Source organism: Hylobates moloch, unplaced genomic scaffold, assembly GCF_009828535.3.
Source record: "Hylobates moloch isolate HMO894 unplaced genomic scaffold, HMol_V3 SCAFFOLD_16, whole genome shotgun sequence".
Lineage (NCBI taxonomy): Eukaryota > Metazoa > Chordata > Mammalia > Primates > Hylobatidae > Hylobates > Hylobates moloch.
The window spans coordinates 54278689-54301042 of record NW_026652291.1 but is presented as its reverse complement, the minus strand read 5'-3'; the positions used below and the strand labels follow the sequence as shown (position 1 = coordinate 54301042).

At 41.8% G+C, this 22354-nt stretch overlaps 1 long non-coding RNA gene across 1 annotated transcript; it reads right to left on the bottom strand.

The window, feature by feature from the left end:
* Positions 1–14554: 14554 nt before the first annotated feature.
* On the bottom strand, positions 14555–21786 carry LOC131381581 (uncharacterized). Its single transcript, XR_009210417.1, has 2 exons — positions 21602–21786; positions 14555–14719 (listed from the first exon to the last, which is right to left on the bottom strand). It is a non-coding gene; the product is annotated as an uncharacterized LOC131381581 (long non-coding RNA).
* Positions 21787–22354: the final 568 nt, after the last annotated feature.

Below are 22354 nucleotides of genomic sequence, written 5' to 3'. Positions count from 1 at the left end.
ATGCTCTTGGTTGCAAACAAAGCAGAACTGAACTCAGACTGGCTGTGTCAGTGTTCACGCACAGTTTTAATCAGGATTCCTGCTCTGTTTCTCTGTAACAGTCCTGGCTTCATCCCCCTTCTGTGTAGGCTTTGTCCTCAGGCTTCCCTAATGCCTGCAACAGTTCTGGGTCCAATGTCTGCACACACAGGTCCAAAAGAAGAGCCAAAAGAAGGTCCAAAGGAAGAACATTTCTCTCCTCTCTACTGTCCAACAAAACTTGTGGGCTTCATTCTTGGCCATGGGGCCAAGTAAGATCCTGTGCCCCTGTCTTGAGCAGTCACGTGAACTGGGGGACGCCGTGCAAGGGTTGGCTGCAGCCTGTGTTCCTTGTGTATTCCTGAATCAATCACAGTCTTAACGAGGATAAGATTACATTGAGTGCCTCAGGCCACTGCAGCGGGGAGTAGGGTCATTTTTACACCATTGACATGGCCGATTCCTAGTGGTCAGGGGAGAGGTGAAGTGGATGACGGGCAGGCATCCAGCAATACCCAAAATAGTTAGTATTCTTCCTGTGGCAACTCAAAGATTTTGCAACAATCTCCATATCTTAATGGGACAAGATGAAAGCAAATTCAGCTTCTAGGAGGAAGCTTTTTGGCATTTCATTGTCCTCTTTGATTTGAAGAGTTTCATATGCTGCCTTTTCCCCATCCCCAATCAGAGTCTATTTAGTGAGGCAAGATGTCCCTACCAACGAAGAGATATTTCCTTTAGATGCAGTTCTAATTAGAACTGCCGCTTCTGAGAAACACTTTCATGGCCTGAGTTATAAACTCCTTTGGAATATTTTCCTCTTGTTTAAGAATGCATAGTCTCAGAATCCAAGGGTGGGTGGGAAGAGGAAGAGCAATTGAAAATGAGAATGTGAAAGAAGACAGAAGTCTTTTTTATGAGAACTTAAGCAGAGTGATGACTGCATGTGTCTGAAAATATAATTATCCTCTTTTGTTTGCTTGATAGAGTTTTGAAGATAGAATCTTGACAGCTCTGTTATGAAATGTTAAAATGTAATTTAGGTTAAAAATCTTAATTATCTTAAATTATAGTCTCAAGTCATGTTCTAGACTTTGATCCTTTTATCATGTGTGACAGAGCAGAGGCTGCAGGTGCAGCTAATCCAGCTGCTGTGTTTGCATAAAAGTGAAGAAAGTGGTTGATTGGCTCACTGGACACCCCTGGAGGGGATATATGTGTGCGTAGAAGGAAACCAGTGGGATTTGCCTTCTGCCCAGCAATCCCTAGATGATGCTCTTAATTTTGGAGCAGAGGAGCATTGTGGGTACTTATATTCATTAGAGAATAAAGCCCAAGCTCCTTAGTCCAACATTCAGGCCCTTAAGGACATGGTCGTAAACTACCCTTTCAGGCTCAGGGAGACATACGTGCAGTGAAGAGGGTGTGGGCTTCAGAGTCAGACACTAGACTCCTACCTCCCCCCACTGACTTGCTAAGCAAACCAGGATTTGCTATTTAAGATCTCTAAGCTTCAGTTTCTTCCATTTACCATATATGCAAAGAAGACACACTGACCTTCCTTGTGGAGTTGAATCACCGCATCATCACTCCTCTGTACTCTCTTTCTCTGTCTCCCCCGCCAATCAAGGAGATGGAATGTTCATTAGGGACATGGACTGCATGTCCTCCCCTCCCTTTATCCCCTAGTCTTAGTACAGCGAGTGGTCACATGATTAAGTGCTAGATACAACTTTGCTAAAATGAGTGCTCAACAACATCCTTCATCATCCATTTGACCTTCTTAGCAAATGTCAATTAAAAAATGAAATACCGAAGTGAGTCAGAAGGAGAGAGGGCTCGTTGAGATGAGACATAGCTTTGTATAGTGGGTGCTGGAGTTTGACCCAATGGGTTTAAGTTCTGGCTAAATGATGACCTTGGGCAAGTTACCATTCTGTGCTCAGTTTCCTCTGTAAGATGGAGATGATAATAGACCCACCTTAGAGGGTTGCTGTGAGAAAAAAATGAGATAATAAAAAATATACTTAGGAGAATAAGTACTTAATTAACATGACCTATTATTGTTCCCCCAGAAGATTAGTTCTGCCAGGTAAGAACTCGACTGTACACTCATGAAATTTGAGGCAAGTCTTATTCTTTCATGAGATGAAAACTAAGCAAGAGCAGAGAAATCCTTTTATGTCTTTCTCCTCACTTTGTCCAAGGTGGGGAACAAGATATGTAGGACTATAGGATGTTTCCTGTAGACAACCTGAGCATTACTGAGGGAGAGAGGGAGTGTGTGAATTTTGTGCCCTGGCCTGACCACACGGCTGCCTATTTCACCATGTCAGGGGGCTGCCAGCCTCTGAGGCATTGTTCCTTTTGACATCTTCAGAAGCCACCCATCATGAAGACTAAATTCTACATCTATCTTCTCTAGAAAACAGAGTCAAAAATCAATATATATTAGGCACTTATTGCATACCTATTATGACATAGACAATCTCATTTAATTCTCACAATAATCTCCTAAATTATTTGCTATCATTATCTCAACCTCACAGAGGAGGAGACTGAAGAACAAAGCAGTCAAGTACACTGCCCAGGGTATACTGGCTAGAAGTGGTAGAGGCAGAATTCCCATCCACCCCTGGCCCTGCTGCCTCCTCTGCTCATGATATCTGTGCCCCAGGGTTCTAGATGGGATCGTGCATCCATGACACCCACAAGGCTGTCCATTCCTACATGGTGCTCTTCTCCTCTGACCTCCTAGTGAATGGTGATAAAGGTTAATGACTATTTGGACTTTAATGTCTGTGGCTCTTGTTCCAAAGGGAGAATCATGATTTAAAAGAGGCTTAGGAAGGCTTCATGAATTTAATTGTCAGAAATATGACTCTCCCAAGGCTTGGGGTGAGTTGAAAAAGAACTCAACACAAGCCCATCAGCTTGATGCAATGTCCTGCTTAGGGCTTGCAAGAGTCCAGTGTAAGGGCAAATTAAAGATCTAGGTGCAAAAATGGGTGGGCATGTGCTTCCTTTCTTCCATCAGATGGGGTGTCCTTACTCCCAGTCTTTCCAGATGTTCTTCCCACTGTTCAACTGCTCCTGGCTCAGAAACCCTGCACACCTGAAAGAAAGTGAGAACCAGTTTTTCAATAAACACATTGCACAGACTTATTGTGAACCCTGGGTGGAATCAAGCATCGGAGGGAGAAGAGAACGTGGTAAGTTTTATTACTCTACAGAGCACTTGAACTCTACCTTCTTAGAAGAAACACCAGTGGTGTTCTGGGGTATCTTTTGTGCCCAGGAAGCTCATGGGAGCATTCATTGCCTCAGTTAGGGGAAATCTCAAGAGAATATTTCTCTCATTTGAAGTAGAGATTCTAACTCATGCTTAGAGAATCATTTATACAAGATTCTTTTGGGAGCCTGGTTGTTTCATCTGCCTTGGGGCAGGAGTATTTTTCTAAAAAAATACTTTATTTCTTTCCTATTAACAGTTGTCTACCCTACAAAGTTCCCATGTGCAAACAGGATGGGTGTTAATAAGGCTGCAAAAGTTATTGTGGAAATCCATTTGGCCTCAGGCCTCTGTATATGGCATGCTAAGACACAGAGAAGAATTACTCAGCCTGGGAGCCAGCTAAGATGCTCTACCCAGCTCTGCCCTGCCTTTTTGGAAGCTTTCTCTGTTTCCTTACTTTTGACATGTGGGGTTGTAAATTTGAGAGCTTCCTGAGATGTCAGCCGTGAGAAGCCAGATTCTGTGTAATGCTACCTATGTAGTCTTCCAGACTTGAAAATAATCAGACGTATAAGTGTTTGAAAGGCCAAACAAGGAAAACTATGAGCCAAAGAAAGACTGAAACAAGATGTGACAAGTCTCATGTAAATTATTCATAATTCTGTTCTGATTCATAGTGGAGTTAAAATAACCTGTAAGCCCAACACTGCAGCTGGTTAAGAGAGCACTGGTGTGTTTGTTTCCTCCAGTGAGGGCAGGCCAAGTGGAGGCCTGTGGGCGGGAGATCCCTGCAGATAAAAATGACTCTTCAAGGCCAAATGGCCTGTTGGCTGAGAGTCTCAAAGATTTGGTAATCAGAGTTGGAGTATAACCAAGGAAGAGGGTGAGGAAAATCTGGATAGATCTTTCTGGGGGTAGTGGCCCCTTCTTTGCCTTTGCCCCACCCATTGCAGATTGTCTCTGGAAAATGAAGTTCCCACAGCCCCATTTTTTCTTCAGAGTAGGATTGACAAACTATCTATTTTAAAATTACCTAGACCACTTATTAAAATGCACACTTCAGGCCCTATCCCATGAAATCAGGAACTTTGTCCATGCAGCTGAGAAATCTACTCTTGTAGAAAATACCCCAGATGATTCTTGGTATTAAAAGTTTGAAAACCACTGCTAAAGTCTAATAGGCAAATACTTTCTTGGACTCCAGCATAATCTAAGTTTTTCTTTAATTCAGGGAGAGAAGGATCTGTTATGATCCAGATTGGACATAGATGGGCAAGAATTTGATGCATCCCAGTGTACTTACTCAGTGGTTCAAAAAATGAATTAGCAAGTGTTTAAGCACTTTTGTCATAGAAGAGGAGCTCAGTAATGTTTTGTATTGCTTGTTAATTTGTTGTAATGTCACCAGGGAGAGACGCTCAGGCCATGTGGCAGGTTCTTGCCCTCAGAGAACTTCCACTCTGTAAAGTCCTGTGAAGTAACATATAATTAAGTACTAAATTACCTGGTAGGAAAGTTAAATGTTAGGTAAAAACCAAAGTGTGGCATAATCAGGAGAAGCTTCATGGAGGAGATGGGACATAAGCTGGATTGTGAAGAATTGGTAGGTGTGGGGACCTTGAGAAAGAGGAAAGGAAGTTGCTGGCAAGGGGAAAATGATGTCCAGAGGCCTCAGGTGGGAGTGGGCTTGGGAGCTGGTGCTGCACTGGGAAGAGCAAGGTGGCTAGTGTAGAGGGATGATGGGAAGTGGGAAAGGTAGGCTAGATTGCGAAGGACCTTAGAAACCAGGCAGAGAAATTCAGGCAAGAAAAGGGAGCTACTGAAGCTATTGAAGGCCATGGGGTAGCAAGGATCCCACTGTTCCACAGTCCTCTCAGGGCCAGAGGAGTGCCCAACGCTGAGTGCCACTCGCTGCTAGTAGGGAAAGTGCTGAGACATCAGACACATCTGGGGAGATTCAGCGTTGGAGATGGGTGGCCAGGGGCAGATGGGGCAACAGAGGGCAGGCAATTCTGGGGCTGCTGGGCCCTGGCTGGCAGGGGAAAGGGGCAGCAAGTCAGTCTGGGGTGGTTGGAGTCAGATACAGAGTTGAGTCAAGGTCACAGGCTGTGGAATCTACAGTGGAGAGGGCCAGAGCTTCATAAGCAGGGCAGGAGGCCAAAGCAGACACTGAAGCTAGCAAGTAAGGAAAGACTTGGCACTGTGGAGTCTAAGGAATTAGTCTGATTATCCATGGTGAAACGAGGCTCATGGGATATGCTCTTTGGAAATTCCAATAAAAAATCTGTGCTGGGCATTAAAAGACCATCTCCCATTGCATGGACAAGGAGCTGTGGGTTATACTCAGAATTGGTTTCCCTACATGGCAGGCTAGCCTGGTTATTCCACAGTCTGCCCAGAGCTGCAGTGTAAAGAGGCATTAGACCGTACATGTTGTTGATTTCCAGGAAGTTACACCGCCCTACTTTAAGGTGATGCTCACTAGTCTGCAAACCTGGATGCTGAAGAAATCCATGTCATAGAAGGACAGAAATCTTGTATCTTGTGCCAACTCTGATTGTTTGGTGGTGATTGCCTGGAGTGCTGGGGCTGGTCTGGGTTCTGTAGGAAATAAGGTGCTGATTGGTTAATGATACGTGCCATGGATGTGTGTGTGCGTGGAGTGGGAGGAGGTAAGTGAATGAGTGAATGATGGCACCAGTACCACCTATTTACTATGTCTGATTTGATCCCAACCTCCTGATCGCACAGGTGAGGAAATGGAAGCCCATAGATATTAAAAGTGTTACAGTGGCCACAGGACTCAGGGGTAGATCTGGGAGAGAGGCTGAGACTCCTGGTCTAGTGTTTTTTTTCCTTTGGATCACAAAGCTTTCTAACCCTTCCACTCACCATGGGGCTGTCACACTGACTTCATTTTCCCAGTCCCACCCTTGGCTTCTGCTAGACTTTGCATTAGGAACTTGGCCACAGAACTAATTTGTACAATGGCTAAACTTGTTTCACATGTGATCAGGACTCTTGGGGGAAGGATTCTAGGAGAAGAAATTGCAGATTGATTCAGAATTCCTGAGAGCTGGAAAATGCCATTAGGTAAGGGGATGGCAAGAGTTGACTGAGAGAGAGAGGGGGGAAGATTACTGTGGAAAGGTATCATGAGGGAAGCAGCAGTAGATTGTCACTACTTTTACAGAATTAAAGATGCACAAATTGAAGCTGGAGATCGTGGCTGCACAAAGTGCAGAGTGGGCACATTGTGGGGAGGAGAGAGCCTGATGTTTATTGAACAGTGATGGGAGAGGTAACTTGCGGTTTTGGAAGGCATATGGACAATGGGGTCACCCAAAGCCCGGCTCTGCTGAAACAAAGTAGGCCCACAATAAATGTTAGCCAAAAAAACCAGCTATGCTTTCAGCATTTCATCCTCCCAACTCCACCTTGAGAGTGGATATGATTAGTCCAATCTTTACCAAAATAGGAAGTGACTGGGGTCTCAGAATGGCTAACAAACTCATCCAGGTATGAAAGTGGCTGATCACATTACAGATTCCAAATCTCGTTCTCTTTTCCCTGGTAGTGAGAATGTCTCCTGAGCGTACCTACTATTTAAGAGAATGAAAAGAGTTTTCTCTTTCTGCTTATTACCTTGCTCTTGGGTGGAAAACAACCAGCTTCTAGTCTATGGGACAGGAATCTAACTTTATTCCAAATTCCTAGAGTAGAAATTAGCTCTGTTTGTTGTTCTTGAGTTGTATGCATGTTTTATTGAGGAATTAACTTCATAACAAAAGAGTATGATTGGAACTTTTATAATTGCATCTGTTACTTCTATTATTCAACTTCTCTCCCTCCCCTGTTTTATTGCTAAAAGAATCAGTGATAAATTATTTGTTTGGAGAAATGTGCAGCCTGCTGAGTCCAGACTGCCCTCATATGCTTTTGGTATCTAGACACATAAACTTGTTATTTGAATTTGTTTAAAGGAACTTCCAGCACATGCCCAGGCAGGGCCTCAGGGTGGGCGGAGCTCAGGTGGACTGCTGGCTCCAGCAAGCTAATCACAGGGCAACGTGGCTCCCATCTTACTACCAGCTTCAGAAATTAAACCTACACTTCTGGGGCCTGGTCGAAAACCACTGACTCTTCTGCCAAGCAGGAGTTGTGCCCTCAGGGACCATCTGCAGAGATAGTGTGGCGAATTATGGGCATTCAAAGCAAGCCAACTGGTTTAAGCCATCTTTCACTGCCAGTGTTGTCTGCTGGCAACAAAGTCAGAATCTGGAGGATGCTGGGGGAAGAGTCATCCTTAAGGCCTCTCTTCACTCGCACAACTGCACTGTCTCTAATTTAATGTAGTCTGAGAGTCTCACAATTACACTATGAGCCATGGAGCATCCGTCGATCTCATTGAATACATGAGGAAACCAGGACCCAGACCTATTATGTGACCTGTCCAAGGTCTCCTTGATCCTTAACAATGAAATAGAAACCCAGGTTTTACATTTCTTTAGAAATAATTATTTAAATGAAAAATATTACATTATTTTAATTATGCTGCTTCTTTCCGAAGAGAGATCATTATAACACAAGTGAAAAAAGAAGAAATTTTTAATACTTCTCTGCTTCCTTTTTTGGAGGGGAAGATGGCAAAATTATGAAATCAAAAAAACTTAACTACATGATGTTTCAACAGTTCCTACTGTCTTGCTTAAAAGACTTTGCAAGTGTTATGTACTTTTGCTTTTAAAACACTGAATCTAAAAGTCTTTGCTATTACGATTTTTAAAATTTTTATATACACATTTATTGGGAAATAAGCTCATAGTAAAAAGCTTAGAAATTACTATAAAAGTAGAAAACAAATGTCATCCTAAAGTAAAAATTCAGAAATAACTATTTACTTTCCTATACTTCTTCAGGTTTTTCTTTTCTATGCCTACATATGTTTCTTTAAACAAAATTAAGATTTTGCTGCATACAGTTTGGAGTCCTAATTTTTTTTCCACTGAAGGTTATATCATCCTATTTTTGTAATATTAAGATTCAAATGTATTATTATTTTTTTAAATTGCAAACAAAAATTGTATATATATAGTATATAACATGATGTTTAGATAGATACATATTATGAAATAATTAAATCAAATTAACGAATCTATCGCCTCACATACTTATTATTTTTGTGTGGTGAAAACACTTGAAATCTACTCTCTTAGCAACTTTCAGTTATACAATGCATTATTATTATAGTCACTATGTTGTATCAAATACATTATTTTTATTGGCTGTGTAAATATTTTCCCATTCCCTTCTTGAAACATTTTCTTCTTGGCTGCTGGGACATTTCTCTCTTGGTTCTCCTCCTTAGAATCTTCTAAGTCTCTCTTGCAGAACCTCTTCATCTCTCCCCAATCTCTAATAGGAGGAGGTGTCCCAGAACTCAGTCCTAAGGCCCCAAACATCTCTTCTTCCTTCTCCATCTGCGTTCACTTGCCAGGAGTGCCCATCAAGCACCATGGCCTCAAATACCATCCACCCATCCCCATCAACTCCCAGATTCTGTCGCCAGCCTCAACTTTCCCCCGAATATTGCCTATTTGACATCTCCACTGAGATGATTAATGACATACTAAACTTACTGTGTCTTAAGCTAAACTTCTAATGAACCTGCACTCCAGGTTCCCCTTCTCAGCAAATGGCAACTTCATCCTTGACCTCAAACCTCCAAGCCTCAAACCTCATCTGAGGTCTTCTCTGACTCTTTTCTCTTACATCACACATCCAGTCCTTCACAAAACCTGCCAGTCTCACCTTTTGAGTAGTTCCAGAATCAGATACGATTCCCATCTCACCTCACCTTCCCTGCAGCCGCACTGGCCCAAGCCATCTTCATCTCTTGGTTGGATGATTTCAGGAGCCCCCTGAGGGGTCTTTGCCTGGATTCCATCCTGGTCCCATGACAGTTTATACTCAACAAAGTAACCAGATAATGTTATGGATCTGCTCAAACCCTCAAAGACATTGCAATGTCACTGCCAGTAAGTGCCTCTATCTCCCACCACTGCCTCTATCCCACACCCCTCTGGCCCTTATTCACTCTGCTCCGGCCACACAGGTGTCCAGCTTCGTCTCCCTTTGGAACTTTGCTTTGCTGTGTCCTGACCTGATATGTTCTGTCCCCAGATGCCTGCCTATCTTGTTCCCTCCTTGCTTAAGGTTCCTGTTGAAATACCATCTTACCTGTGAAACTCTCTACATAGTCTTTATAAAGAGCAATCTCTCTACCCAATACTCCTTTCCCTGCAATCTTACCTATTTTAATTTTTCTGCATCTTGCTTTTTCTGTGTGGCATATATATTCATTTCCTAGGGATGCCATAACCAAGTACCACAAACTGTGTGGCCTCAAACAACAGAAGTTTATTCTCACCTTTTTCTGGAGGTCAGAAGTCCGGAATCAAAATGTCGGCAGTGTTGGTTCCTTCTGAGGGTTCAGAGGGAGAATGTGTTCCACACCTGTCTCCTAGCTTCTTATAAATGGCTGGCAAACCTTGGCATTCCATAGCTTGTGGATGTATCACTCCAGTCTCTGCCTCCATCTTCACATGGCCATCTTCACCCTGTGTCTCTCTCTTCTTATAAGAACACCAGCCATATTGAAGTAAGAGCCTATTCTACTCTATCATGACGAATTTAATGTAACTATTTACATCTGCAATGATCTCATTTCCAAATAAGTTTACATTCTGATATCCTTGGGGTTGGACTTCAAGACATCATTTTTGGAGGACCCATTCAACCCATAACAGCATACAAAGTATTTACTGGTTGATTTCTTTAGTACCTGTCTTTACCCACAAAAACATAAGCTATTTCTGTTCACTGATGTATCCTCTATGACTAAAATACTTGGTACAGAGTAAGCATTCAGTAAATACTTTTTAAATGAATGAATAACTATGGAAATCCCATTTTCTAATCTTTTCTAAACACCTTGCTAATGTAAATGCTGGGATAGTGAAAGTTTTTGTACATAATTATTCACCTACATCTTGGATTGTTTCTTTGGGATATGTTCCCAAAGATAGATTCAACTCAATCTACTACCGCTTATCCTAGTGCTGGCCTGTGCTGCATGAATAGGGAAATCCTATTCATTCAGTTGTTGCTCAAATGGAATTTGTGGTGACTTGAAGGAAAGGGTGACCTGGTTCATCTTTGCTGTTTGTTAAGCAAATTAAGGGTGGAGTCAAAGTTTTAGTGGGCAGTAACTCAAATCCTAAAGATTATATGTGGTTATATAACCTTTTTTCCTATTTAAGAATTGGTTTGCCTTTTCCCCAAGTTTTTGCGTAACTTCATAGTTATATTTAATGGCCAGTATTAGAAAATCTTATTTCGTGATCTGTCATTATTGGGCATTTAGTTTGTTTCTGATTTGGGGGTATTATAAATAATGTTGTAACGTCTATTTTCAAACATATATTTTTTCCCCTCACATCAGTATTTTCTCTTTAGTGTAAATTCTTAAGAATCAAAGACTCTCAAAATGTCCAAGCGATTAAATATCTTTATGGTGTTTGATATATTTACTTCCTTCATTTGAATCACATGGGCCAAAGGGTATATCCATACATTTTTTAAAAGACATTTTACTTACACATTCATCTTTTAAGAAAAATGGCCCAACTCTTTTTGCCAGTATTGTTATAATCATTAGTTGGTTCATGTTCATTCTTTCTTAGGGAGTGGAGCTTCCTGTTAATTGGGTACCACCTGCAGGACCAGGGCCAGGCTCAAAGCTGAAGGCAACTCTGGGCTGGCTATAAGGGAGCCAATCACCCTTGGGAGGTTGGCAGAGACTGTGCCCACTAAATCCCTCCATACCATGCAGTGCTAAATGGCCCAATCAAATCCTCTATTTAGAAGAATATATATCAGATGATTAAAGAGAAAGCTGATGACTCAGCTTTAGGCTGTTTTTTTTTCTGGAGCAATAGTGAGCAAATATCACTGGTTGTTTATGATGCTGGCTGCACATTTTAATGGGTAAACCAATGTCCCTGTATACCTACACTGCTGATGAATAATGCCTCCTTTTGCTGGCCTTTCCCATGGTTCTTTGAAATAAACTTTTATGTTGGGTAACAATTTGTGCATATTACTTCCTTGTAACCCTGAAGGAATGACTAGTAGAGCCAGTACAATAGTGCTTTACAGAAGGGAGTACCCCCTGATAATCCTGCCAGTGGTAATGCCTATAAGCAGCTGGGTCCGAAATTCACCAATTCCGAGAGTTGTCACTAAAAACTTTTTTTTGGGCAGGGGGATCAGGTTCAACATGATGTTGATTTTTTTTTTTTGGTTATTAGTTAGAAAAATTGAGTACTTAAGTGGTCCTTACTTGTTTCAAGCCAAGTTTACAATAGAGAAACCGGCCTCTGGAAAATTGGCCTTTAGTGTCGAGTGCTAAGTAATGTTCTTCATTTACTGGGGGAATTCATCTAATGTTGACTTCAAATTATTCAACAATGAAATCATAGATTTACTGTAGACACAATAGTCCTCAAGCTTACAGAATTTGGGAGCCCCTATTGTCTACTTGAAACTATCATTTTGTTTCTGTCATTCGCATATGTACAAGTCATGGCTAACTTGATTGCTTTGGTGTTTTCCCAGGTAATACTACTCCAATCCAGAAGACAGTCATCAGTTAAGTAAATAAAAGAGGAACAGAACATTGGTACTTACAGTAGGCATGATTTTAAGATAAACCCCAACGAGTCATACCCTTGTATAATCTCCTCCCCTTGAGTGTTGTTGGACCTAATGAGTTGCATTTAGTGAAGAGAATATGGCAAAGATGGTGGGATCATCACTCCCGTAGTTATGTTATTGCTATGTAAACTGCCATTTATAGCAGACTGGAAGGATTGATTCTCCTTTTGGCCATGAAGTAGTGAGGTACCATGTGACAAGAAACTGTGGGCAGCCTCCTGAGTCTGAGAGTGGCCCCTGGCTGACAGCTAGCAAGAAAACAGGGACCTCAGTCCTCCAGCTTCAAGGAAGTGAACTCTCTGAAATCACATACACATGGAAGAGGACCCCAAACTCCAGACTCCAGAAAAGAATGCAGCTGTGTTGACACCTAGATCGTAGCCTTGTGAGACCCTGAGCAGGGGACCCAGTTAGGTTGTGCCTCAACTCCTGACCTATAGAAACTGAGATGATAAATGGGTGTTGTTTTAAGCCACTAAACTGAGATGTGTTATGAAATGACAGAAATTTAATACAGTCTCCATATTCAGGGTGGAGTGTAAGAGAGTGTGTTTAAATCTCAGCTTTGCTACTTATTAGATGTATAACCATGGCAAATTACTTAACCCCTCTGAATCTGTTACCTTTATGGTAAAATAGGAATAAAAATTATACCTGTTTTAGGATGATGAAGAGGGATTGAAATGGTACATGAGTCACTTAACGTGGTACCTGACACATAGTAACTTCTCAATACATGTTTTTCATTGTCATCAGAGGTTGGACATTTTAAATTCCACAATCCTAAATGTTTTTTTCGTTATTTTTTTCCACGTTGCTCATGTTTTGAAGATTTTCATTTATCATATTACCTGATTGTATTTATTAAGTAATCATTTTCATTTCCCCATCTATTTTTTTTCTTTTCTTTTCTTTTTTTGTGATGGAATCTCACTTTGTCACCCAGGCTGGAGTGCAGTGGCGCAGTCTTGGCTTCTGAGTATCTGAGAATACAGGCACGTGCCACCACGCCCAGATAAATTTTTTGTATTTTTTTAGTAGAGACAGGGTTTCACCGTGTTACCCTGGCTGGTCTCGGACTCTTGACCTCAAGTGATCCGCCTGCCTTGGCCTCCCAAAGTGCTGGGATTACAGGCGTGAGCCACTACACCCAGCCCTCCCCATCTATTTCTAATTCATGACCTACATACAGCTTCTGATTAGCTTGGGATATTCTTAATAGATTAACTATAATTAATGTAGTTTGGCTAAAAGCAGACATTAGTGTTATAGTTAGTAGAATTTCCCTTAACTTTTGAAATTTAAGAAATGAATTGTTGAACTTTGCCAGACTACCATTTGGAACCACAGCATTCGCTGATTGATGGTAAACAGGCATTGGGTGACTTTCTGCAGCTAAGCAAGGCAATCATGATTTGCCTTTATATGCCAGCATATTTGCTCAGGTATTGCTGGATGGGTGAGAATGGCTGAAAAGAAAATTGTTAGTTCAAGTGAAGGAGGGAAGTGCCCAGAAAGAAAAAGAAGATAAAATATTAACATTATTTAGGTACTTAATGAATGGGAATTAACTTATGAATCACAAAAGTTTTAGGAATTGTTGTGCAATGTCAGCATTTAAATTATGGTAAAATGAATAAATATGCTTCATTTATGTTGTGTCTATATTAAAATGCTCTTATTTTGTAATTTATTTTGTGTATAATAAAATAAGAGCATTTAATCTAAAATTATAATATTTGAAGTATGATTGCTACTCTTTCATTAGTGCTTTTTTCCTCTTTGAATATTATCTAAAATACACATTATGTTGTATTATTAATATCAAGGCCTAATGTATTCAGTTTCTAGATGAACGCTTTTCAAGTTGATTACGGACTTGATAGGGAATTATATTTATTTAATAGAAGTCTCTTTTGCACAATCTTAGCTAAAATTCTGAGAAACAAGAACAAGCTATGTTATAAGGAATCAGTTCATCTGCTGTAAAAGTACATTGACATTTTAAAGTGCAAAAAACCAAAATACAGCTTAAGAAGTATGTCTGAAAAGTTAATGTTAAATAAATTAGATTTTCCAGGTTATACTCTGTATACGCTCTGAAAAAGTTCTGCAATACAACACATAGAAAACATACACATACTCACACAACAGACACATAATACATAAAACACCCACAGTACACACATGCAAAACACACAAACAGCAACCCCTGCAAGCATATTAAGGTCTCTGAGAAGTCCTACAATAGAGACCTACTGAGTTTTGTTTAATCATGTGCTTCTCCAATTGATCTCAGAATCCTTCCCCCACCATCACAGGTAACCTTGATTCCTGATGACTTTGTGTTCCTTGGAACACACTTTATGAATGACGGCTGTATGAGATTTTTCCCAAGGAAAATTATTACATAGGAGAAGCATAAGATGCCCTCAACATTTATGGGTAAAAAACAGATACCACCATTAAAATAACCCATATATCAGAAACAATACCTCCAAATTATGTAAAGAACATTGAGAATTCTTGCAGGGACTGAAAATCTTTATTTTCTTCTGGAATCCAGGTTCTTTCTTTTGGTGTTATGCACAGATAAAGGCAGGTCTATCTGCAGGTGATCACTGTGCTGCTATTCTCTGTTCACATTGGTAGAGAGATGTCGTTGGGCAGTAAAAGATGGTCATCTTCCTGCAAAATGAATCAGTAACCCAAGGGTGAAAGCTGTGTCTCCCCCACAAGTTATATCAGCATCCTTTGACTTGATAGCACAATTGGGAGTCTTATCCTTTCTGCATTCCTGACACAGAGGACCAAAGGCCACTCCTCAACAACTTGTACTGCTCTCTCTGTTTATTCCATAAAGAATGAAAAAGGAATATATTTCCACACTTGAAGACTGTATGGTGGGGCATTTGGAGGGTGCTTACTCTGATAATTAAAAGGATTTTATCTTCATAAGGAAACTGACATTTGCTGTCAGGATGCCAGACCACAATTCTATAGAAGCTTTTCTCTTTTTTTATGATGGATATGGTTTGGCTGTGTGTCTCCACCCAAATCTCATGTCGAATTGTAATCCCCATATGTGAGGGGATGCTCCTGGTGGGAGGTAATTGGATCATGGGGGTGGATTTCCTTCTTGCTGTTTTTGTGATAGTGAGTGAGTTCTCGCGAGATCTGATGGTTTAAAGGTGTGTGACACTTTCCCCTTCACTCTCTCTGTCTCTCCTGCTCTGCCATGGTAAGATGTGCTTGCTTCCTCTTCCTCTTCCACTATGATTGCAAGTTTCCTGAGGCCTTCCAACCATGCTTCCTGTCCAGCATGTGGAACTGTGAGTCATTAAACCTCTTTTCTTCATAAATTACCCAGTCTCAGGTACTTCTTTATAGCAATGTGAGAATGGACTAATACAGAAAATTTGTATCAGGAAAGTGGGGCATTGCTTTAGAGATACCTGAAAATGTGGAAGCAACTTTGGAATTGGGTAACAGGCAGAGGTTGGAACAGTTTGGAGGGTTCAGAAGTAGATAGGAAGATGTGGGAAAGCTTGGAACATCCTAGAGACTTGTTGAATGGTTTTGACCAAAATGCTGATAGTAATATAGACAATAACATCCAGGCTGAGATGGTCTCAGATGGAGATGAGGAACTTATTGGGAACTGGAGTAAAGGTCACTGTTATGCTTTGGCAAAGAGACTGGCAGCATTTTGCCCCTGCCCTAGAGATTTGTGGAACTTTGAACTTGAGAGAGATGATTTAGGGTATCTGGCAGGAGAAATTTCTAAGCAGCAAAGCATTCAAGATGTGACCTGGCTGTTTCTGCAAGTGCATGCTCATATGTGTGAACAAAGAGATTATCTGAAACTGGAACTTATATTTAAAAGGGAAACAGAGCATAGCAGTTTGGAAAATTTGCACCCTGGCTACATGGTAGAAAAGAAAGACCCAGGCTGGGTGCAGTGTCTCACACCTGTAATCTCAGTACTTTGAGAGGCTGAGGTGGGCGGATCACCTGAGGGTGGGCGTTTGAGACCAGCCTGACCAACTTGGAGAAACCCCATCTCTACTAAAAATACAAAATTAGCCGGGTGTGGTGGTGCATGCCTATAAGCCCAGCTACTTGGGGGGCTAAGGCAGGAGAATTGCTTGAATCCAGAAGGCAGAGGTTGCAATGAGCCAAGATCATGCCATTCCACTCTAGCCTGGGCAACAAGAGTGAAACTCCATTTCAAAAAAAAAAAAAAAAAGGAAGAAAAGGAAAAAAAGACCCATTTTCTGGGAAGAAATTCAAACTTGTTGCAAAAATTTGCTTAAGTAAAGAGGAGCTGAATGTTAATAGCCAAGGCAATGGGGAAAATGTCTCCAGGGGATTTCAGAGATCTTCAAGGCAGCCCTTCCCATTGCAGGCCTGGTAGTCTAGGAGGAAGAAATGGATTAATGGACCAGGCCCAGGACCCTGCTGCTCTATGCAGCCTTGGGACATGGCACCCTGTTTCCCAGCTGCTCCAGCTCCAGCTGTGGCTAAAAGGGGCCAAGGTGCAACTCAGGCTGTTGCTTCAGAGAGTGCAAGCCCCAAGTTTTGGCAGCTTCCACATGGTGTTGGGCCTGCAGGTGCACAGAAGGCAAGAGTTTGGGAGCCTCTACCTAAATTTCAGAGGATGTATGGAAACACTTGGATGTCCAGGCAGAAGTCTGCTGCAGGGAAAGAGCCCTCATGGAGAACCTCTACTAGGGCAGTGTGGAGGAGAAATGTGGGGTTGGAGCCCCAACAGAATCCCCACTGGGGCAGTCCCTAGTGGTGATGTGAGAAGGCAACCATCCTCCAGACCCCAAAATGGTAGATCCACTGAAAGCTTGCACTATGCACCTGGAAAAGCTGCAGGCACTCAATGCCAAGCCGTAAAAGCAGCCACAGGGCTTATACCCCAGAGCCACAGAAATGGAGCTTCCCAAGGCCTTGGGAGCTCACTCCTTGCATCAGCATGCCCTGGATATGAGACGTGGAGCCAAATGAGATTATTTTGGAATGTTAAGATTTAGTAACCACCCTGCTGGGTTTTGTACTTGTGTGGGGCTTGTAGCCCCTTTGTTTTGGCCAATTTATCCCTTTTGGAATGGGAACATTTACCCAAGCCTGTACCCCCATTGTATCTTGGAAGTAACTAACTTGTTTTTGATTTTACAGACTCATAGGTGGAAGGATTTCCTGGTCTCAGATGAGACTTTGGACTTGGACTTTTGAGTTAATGCTGGAATGAAATAAGACTTTGAGGGACTGTTGGGAAGGCATTATCGGTTTTGAAATGTGGGAAGGATATGAGATTTGGGAGGGGCCGGGGTGAAATGATATGGTTTGGCTCTGTGTCCCCACTCAAATCTCATAGCGAATTGTAATCCCTACATGTCAGGGAAAGGGCCTAGTGGGAGGTGATTGGATCATGGGAGCAGATTTCCCCCTTGCTGTTTGACATGCCTGCTTCCCCTTCACCTTCCATCATGATTTTTGTAAGTTTCATGAGGCCCCCACCCATGCTTCCTGTACAGCTTGTGGAACTGTGAGTCAATTAAACCTCTTTCCTTCATCAATTACCCAGTCTCAGGTAGTTCTTTATAGCAATGTGAGAACAGACCAATACAATGATTATCTGTTTATTGTCTAAAAGATGCAGTCCTAATTAAACTTTCTGTTTATATTAACCCTAATATTTTGATCTTCATTTTTTTAACTTTGTAAACAGTAGAGTTTTATCCAAATGTGAAGTTTTATACCTTCACAGCTATCACTCCAATAAAGATATTTATTCTATTAAACAAAACATTTTAAAATGTTTTAACATATACAAATACATTTACAACATAATCTGCCAACTAAAGACTCCAACAAAGTTTACAGTACCTAAAACAGAATACAGATGCCTACAATAGTTTGCAGACTGATTTAGTTCACAGTTACATCTATTGCTTTAAGAAATACCATTAATACAAATGCATAATTTACAGTATTCCCATTACAGCAAGAAAAAATAGATCTATAAAGTAAGGTGTCCTTTAGGCATTTATTATGCCAAGTATGCCAAATATTTACTTTTTTTTCTTTTTTTTTTTTTTTTTTTGAGACAGGGTCTTGCTCTGTCCCCTAGGCTGGAGCGCAGTTGTGTAGTCTCAATTATGCCAGGTACTTAAATGATTATTCTCATTATGACATAAGAATATGGTCTTTTAGTGATGAAAGATAAATTATATTAGCTCAAAGACCACTGAAGAGCTTCCAGGAAGTTCCAAAGTAAAATCTGGCTATTCTTTATGTGAAGTAAATAGAACAGCAGCAATCTCAGTGTATTCCTTAAACATAAACCAATGTGATTCCATTTATGTTCATTGGGCCTTAAGTAAATGGCTTGTTACAAATAAAAATCAAATTTTAGAAACTAGTTAACACCACTGGTCTGTTTTTTTGGGTGTTTTTTTTGTTTGTTTGTTTTGTTTTTTTTTTTGAGACGGAGTCTTGCTCTGTCACCCAGGCTGGAGTGCAGTGGCCCGATCTCAGCTCACTGCAAGCTCTGCCTCCGGGTTCACGCCATTCTCCTGCCTCAGCCTCCCAAGCAGCTGGGACTACAGGTGCCCACCACTATGCCCGGCTAGTTTTTTGTATTTTTAGTAGAGACAGGGTTTCACCGTGTTAGCCAGGATGGTCTCCATTTCCTGACCTCGTTATAGCCAGGATGGTCTCGATCTCCTGACCTCATGATCCACCCACCTCGGCCTCCTAAAGTGCTGGGATTACAGGCATGAGCCACTGTGCCGGGCCGTAAGTTTGGTATTTAATTGCTTGCATATGTCTAAGACATTTTACCATGAAGTACGTATTAAAAATTAACAATTATTTCTAACTTATACATAAGCCAAAATGCTCACTCTTTTTTTGTAGGAAAGTTAGAGATTGTATATTATTGAAAAAGTTCATTTTCCAGGGCTTCAAAATGACCAGGGGAGTCAAGACACACTATCATGGAATCAAACAATGAATTTTTGTATTAACCTATGTGTACATTGACTAAGTTGCCTTAGCTAGAAAAACGAGGTTCTGTCATTTCTTTCCTGATCTTTTCCTTTCCTTCCTTATTCACCAAGGAGGATGGCCCAGCAGCAGCTCAGCCTATGCTTTTTAACTCACCTTCTCTATACCCTCTACCCAATGTCCACATCAACCAAGGATCCCTGAAGGATTCTTTAACAGCACTAATGTACTGACCATTACTCTACATTTTTCTAGATGGCTCTGAGGTCCAAGTAAAAGATAATATTTGCAACCAGCTCACTGGAGCTGACCATCAAAACTCTTTTCCAGGTAAGTTCTTCATTATCTGAGGCAGAAATTTTTTATTGTTTCTTTCTAGTCCAATTGAATTAGGATATGACAATCTTCCCATGTATATCAAAGATGACTTATAGAATTTCTTGGTGGGCTATATTGATATAAGGTGGGAGTTCATCACCAACTAAGATTTCAAGATGGCATCCATAGATAAGCACATCAGTTACAAACTGTATGGAAGAGAGCTTTTTCCTACCATAAACATTTTTTCTTCTCAGAAAAGAGTTTGCAATTTGCAACCAAATGGACTGCAAAATCTGGCACAAAAATCCTGGGCCTTTTCCACAAGTGTCCTGTCTGCTTTATTTGGGGCCATTACTTTGACCACTATTTCCCAATGGGTTTTGTAATGTCATAAGTTAACAAAAGACCTGTGCAAACAGGATACAGCATGGTCTGTTGCTCATAGACTTTTCTGTAATTACAGGCACACTCAGGCATCACAGAAAATAATATGTATTGTCGAATCCCTCAGTTGATGAATAATCTAGATGATCGGAAATGTGGCACTATTTTGGCTTTCAGGTGGAAAAGCACCCTGAATCCAGCTTCCTGCTATGAAGGAATACTGAGCTTGGGATGGTGGAAATTGATTTTCGAGATAAATAAGTATGGCCATATTCTAAGATTCCTGGAATCAACTGTGTTCCCTTTAGGTGGTGCGGGATTTTGTGCATGGGACTGGGTGTGTCTATGTGTGAATCCAAGTGGTGTGATTCTGAGTGTTTGTGCATGTATTCTTGGCAAAACACTCACTCTTACCATGGAAGCAAAACTCACTTCTGAAAATAACCTACTGAAATAATATGTAAACACATGGAGCTTTGAGATAGACTAAGAACATGCTCCTATGTTCTATGGATCAAAATGCAAAGGTATCTGTACATATGTAAATGAACACATTTTTGTTAATTTGGGATATGATATTACATAACTGTGCATACCTATATAGACCATAAAACAAATTTTGACCATGTTTCTAATGACAACATACTTTCTAAGCCCCAAATGCTGGAAAAAAATATGAAAATGAGTTTTTCTGTTTTTAAATAAAGTTTTTAAGTGGAAAAGCCAAACCAACACTCTCCATTGTAACATGGACTGGCCTTTAAAAGGTTCAGAGTCAAAAACCTCTGGTTGTTCCCCAATGTAATAAAACACATAAGTTTTCTCTCTCTGGTGAGGAAGTCTGATCATCTCTAGTGTTTTGTCTTAAAAATTGCTTTCCAGGATAGGTCGGGCGCAGTGGCTCACACCTGTAATCCAGCACTTTGGGAGGCTGAGGCAGGCAGATCACCTGAGGTCAGGAGTTCGAGACCAGCCTGGCCAACATGGTGAAACCCCATCTCTACTATAAATACCAAAATTAGCTGGGCATGGTGGTACCACATTTCTCAGTCCCCAGAGCCTTTCTTTCTTTCTTTTTTGTTTTTTTCGAGGAAGCATCTTGCTGTGCCACCCAGGCTGGAGTGCAGATTTGAGACCATTGCTTACAGCAGCCTCGACCTTTCCTGGTGAAGAGCCTCTTTTTTTTTTTTGAGACGGAGTCTCGCTCTGTCTCCCAGGCTGGAGTGCAGTGGCACCATCTCGGCTCACTATAAGCTCTGTCTCCCGGATTCAAGCCATTCTCCTGCCTCAGCCTCCTGAGTAGCTGCGACTACAGGCACCCGCCACCACGCCCTGCTAATTTTTTGTATTTTTAGTAGAGATGGGGTTTCACCGTGTTAGCCGAGATGGTCTCGATCTCCTGAGCTCGTGATCTGCCTGCCTCGGCCTCCCAAAGTGCTGGGATTACAGGCGTGAGCCCCTGCGCCCGGCCGCCAAGAGCCTTTCTTAGCACCAACTGTGTACACTTAGCCCTTTAGCCTTTGCGCTTTGCAGCCTAATGCAAGCCAACTGCTGAACGAGACACGCGTCTCCGCAGTCTCCGAGTCTTCATGGGTTTGGTTGTTAATCACTCTCAGCAATAGCCAAATCCCTTCCTCCACGTTGGTCTGTCCTCCCTAACTGAAAATGCAAGTGAAGGTGGACGGTTTGCCTTTCTGAGGAGCCCCTTATCAGTAATAATGTAGCAACTTCAGAAAAGTTAGCTGAGCAGCCTAGAGAAATAAGCAAAGGCCAGAATGTAGAAAGCCTTGACTCCATGCTGCTTCATGAGAACAGGGGTTCTTAGTCCTATCAGAGCAGCAGCACCTTTTGACAGGAAATGCTTTCCATCTTATCAAAGGTGGTGTCATCTTTCTTCAAAGCAATGCGGCTGAAACTCTCGACCAAGTTCTCCGCAGCTTCTTCATCTTGCAGATCTTCTCGCCCGGCTGCGGCTCAAAGAGGTGGCACCTCTGGGCAACGCAGGGCCCCGGCAACGTCCCCAAACTGGTGGAGAGCAGGCGCGCGCCAAGGCCTGCTCCTCCTCCACACGCCTTCCGCGGCTCAGGAGATGGGGCAGCGGTGTTTTCCTTGGTGCCAGGCCTATGTAAGTTTTCCTTAAGGCCTAACTGACAATTTGGCACAGGAAGCCTGTATTGCTGAAATTAGAACAAAAGGCTATGTACCTTAATGCATTCATATTTCATATTTTAAATCAAACAATGGTTTCCCACAGGGTGACTTCTACTCTAAGAAATGGGGCCAGGAGCGGTGGCTCACACTTGTAATCCCAGCACTTTGGGAGGCTGAGGCAGGTGGATCACTTGAGGTCAGGAGTTCAAGACGAGTCTGGCCAATATGGTGAAACCCTGTCTCTATTAAAAATACAAAAAAAAAAAAGAAGAAAAAAATAGCCTGGCGAGGTGGCGGATGCCTGTAATCCCAGCTACTCATGGGGGTGAGGCACAAGGACTGCTTGAACCCGGGAGGCAGAGGTTGTAGTCAGCCGATATCCCGCCGTTGCACTCCAGCCTGGACGACAGAGTCAGATTCTGTCTCTAAATAAATAAATAAGTAAAC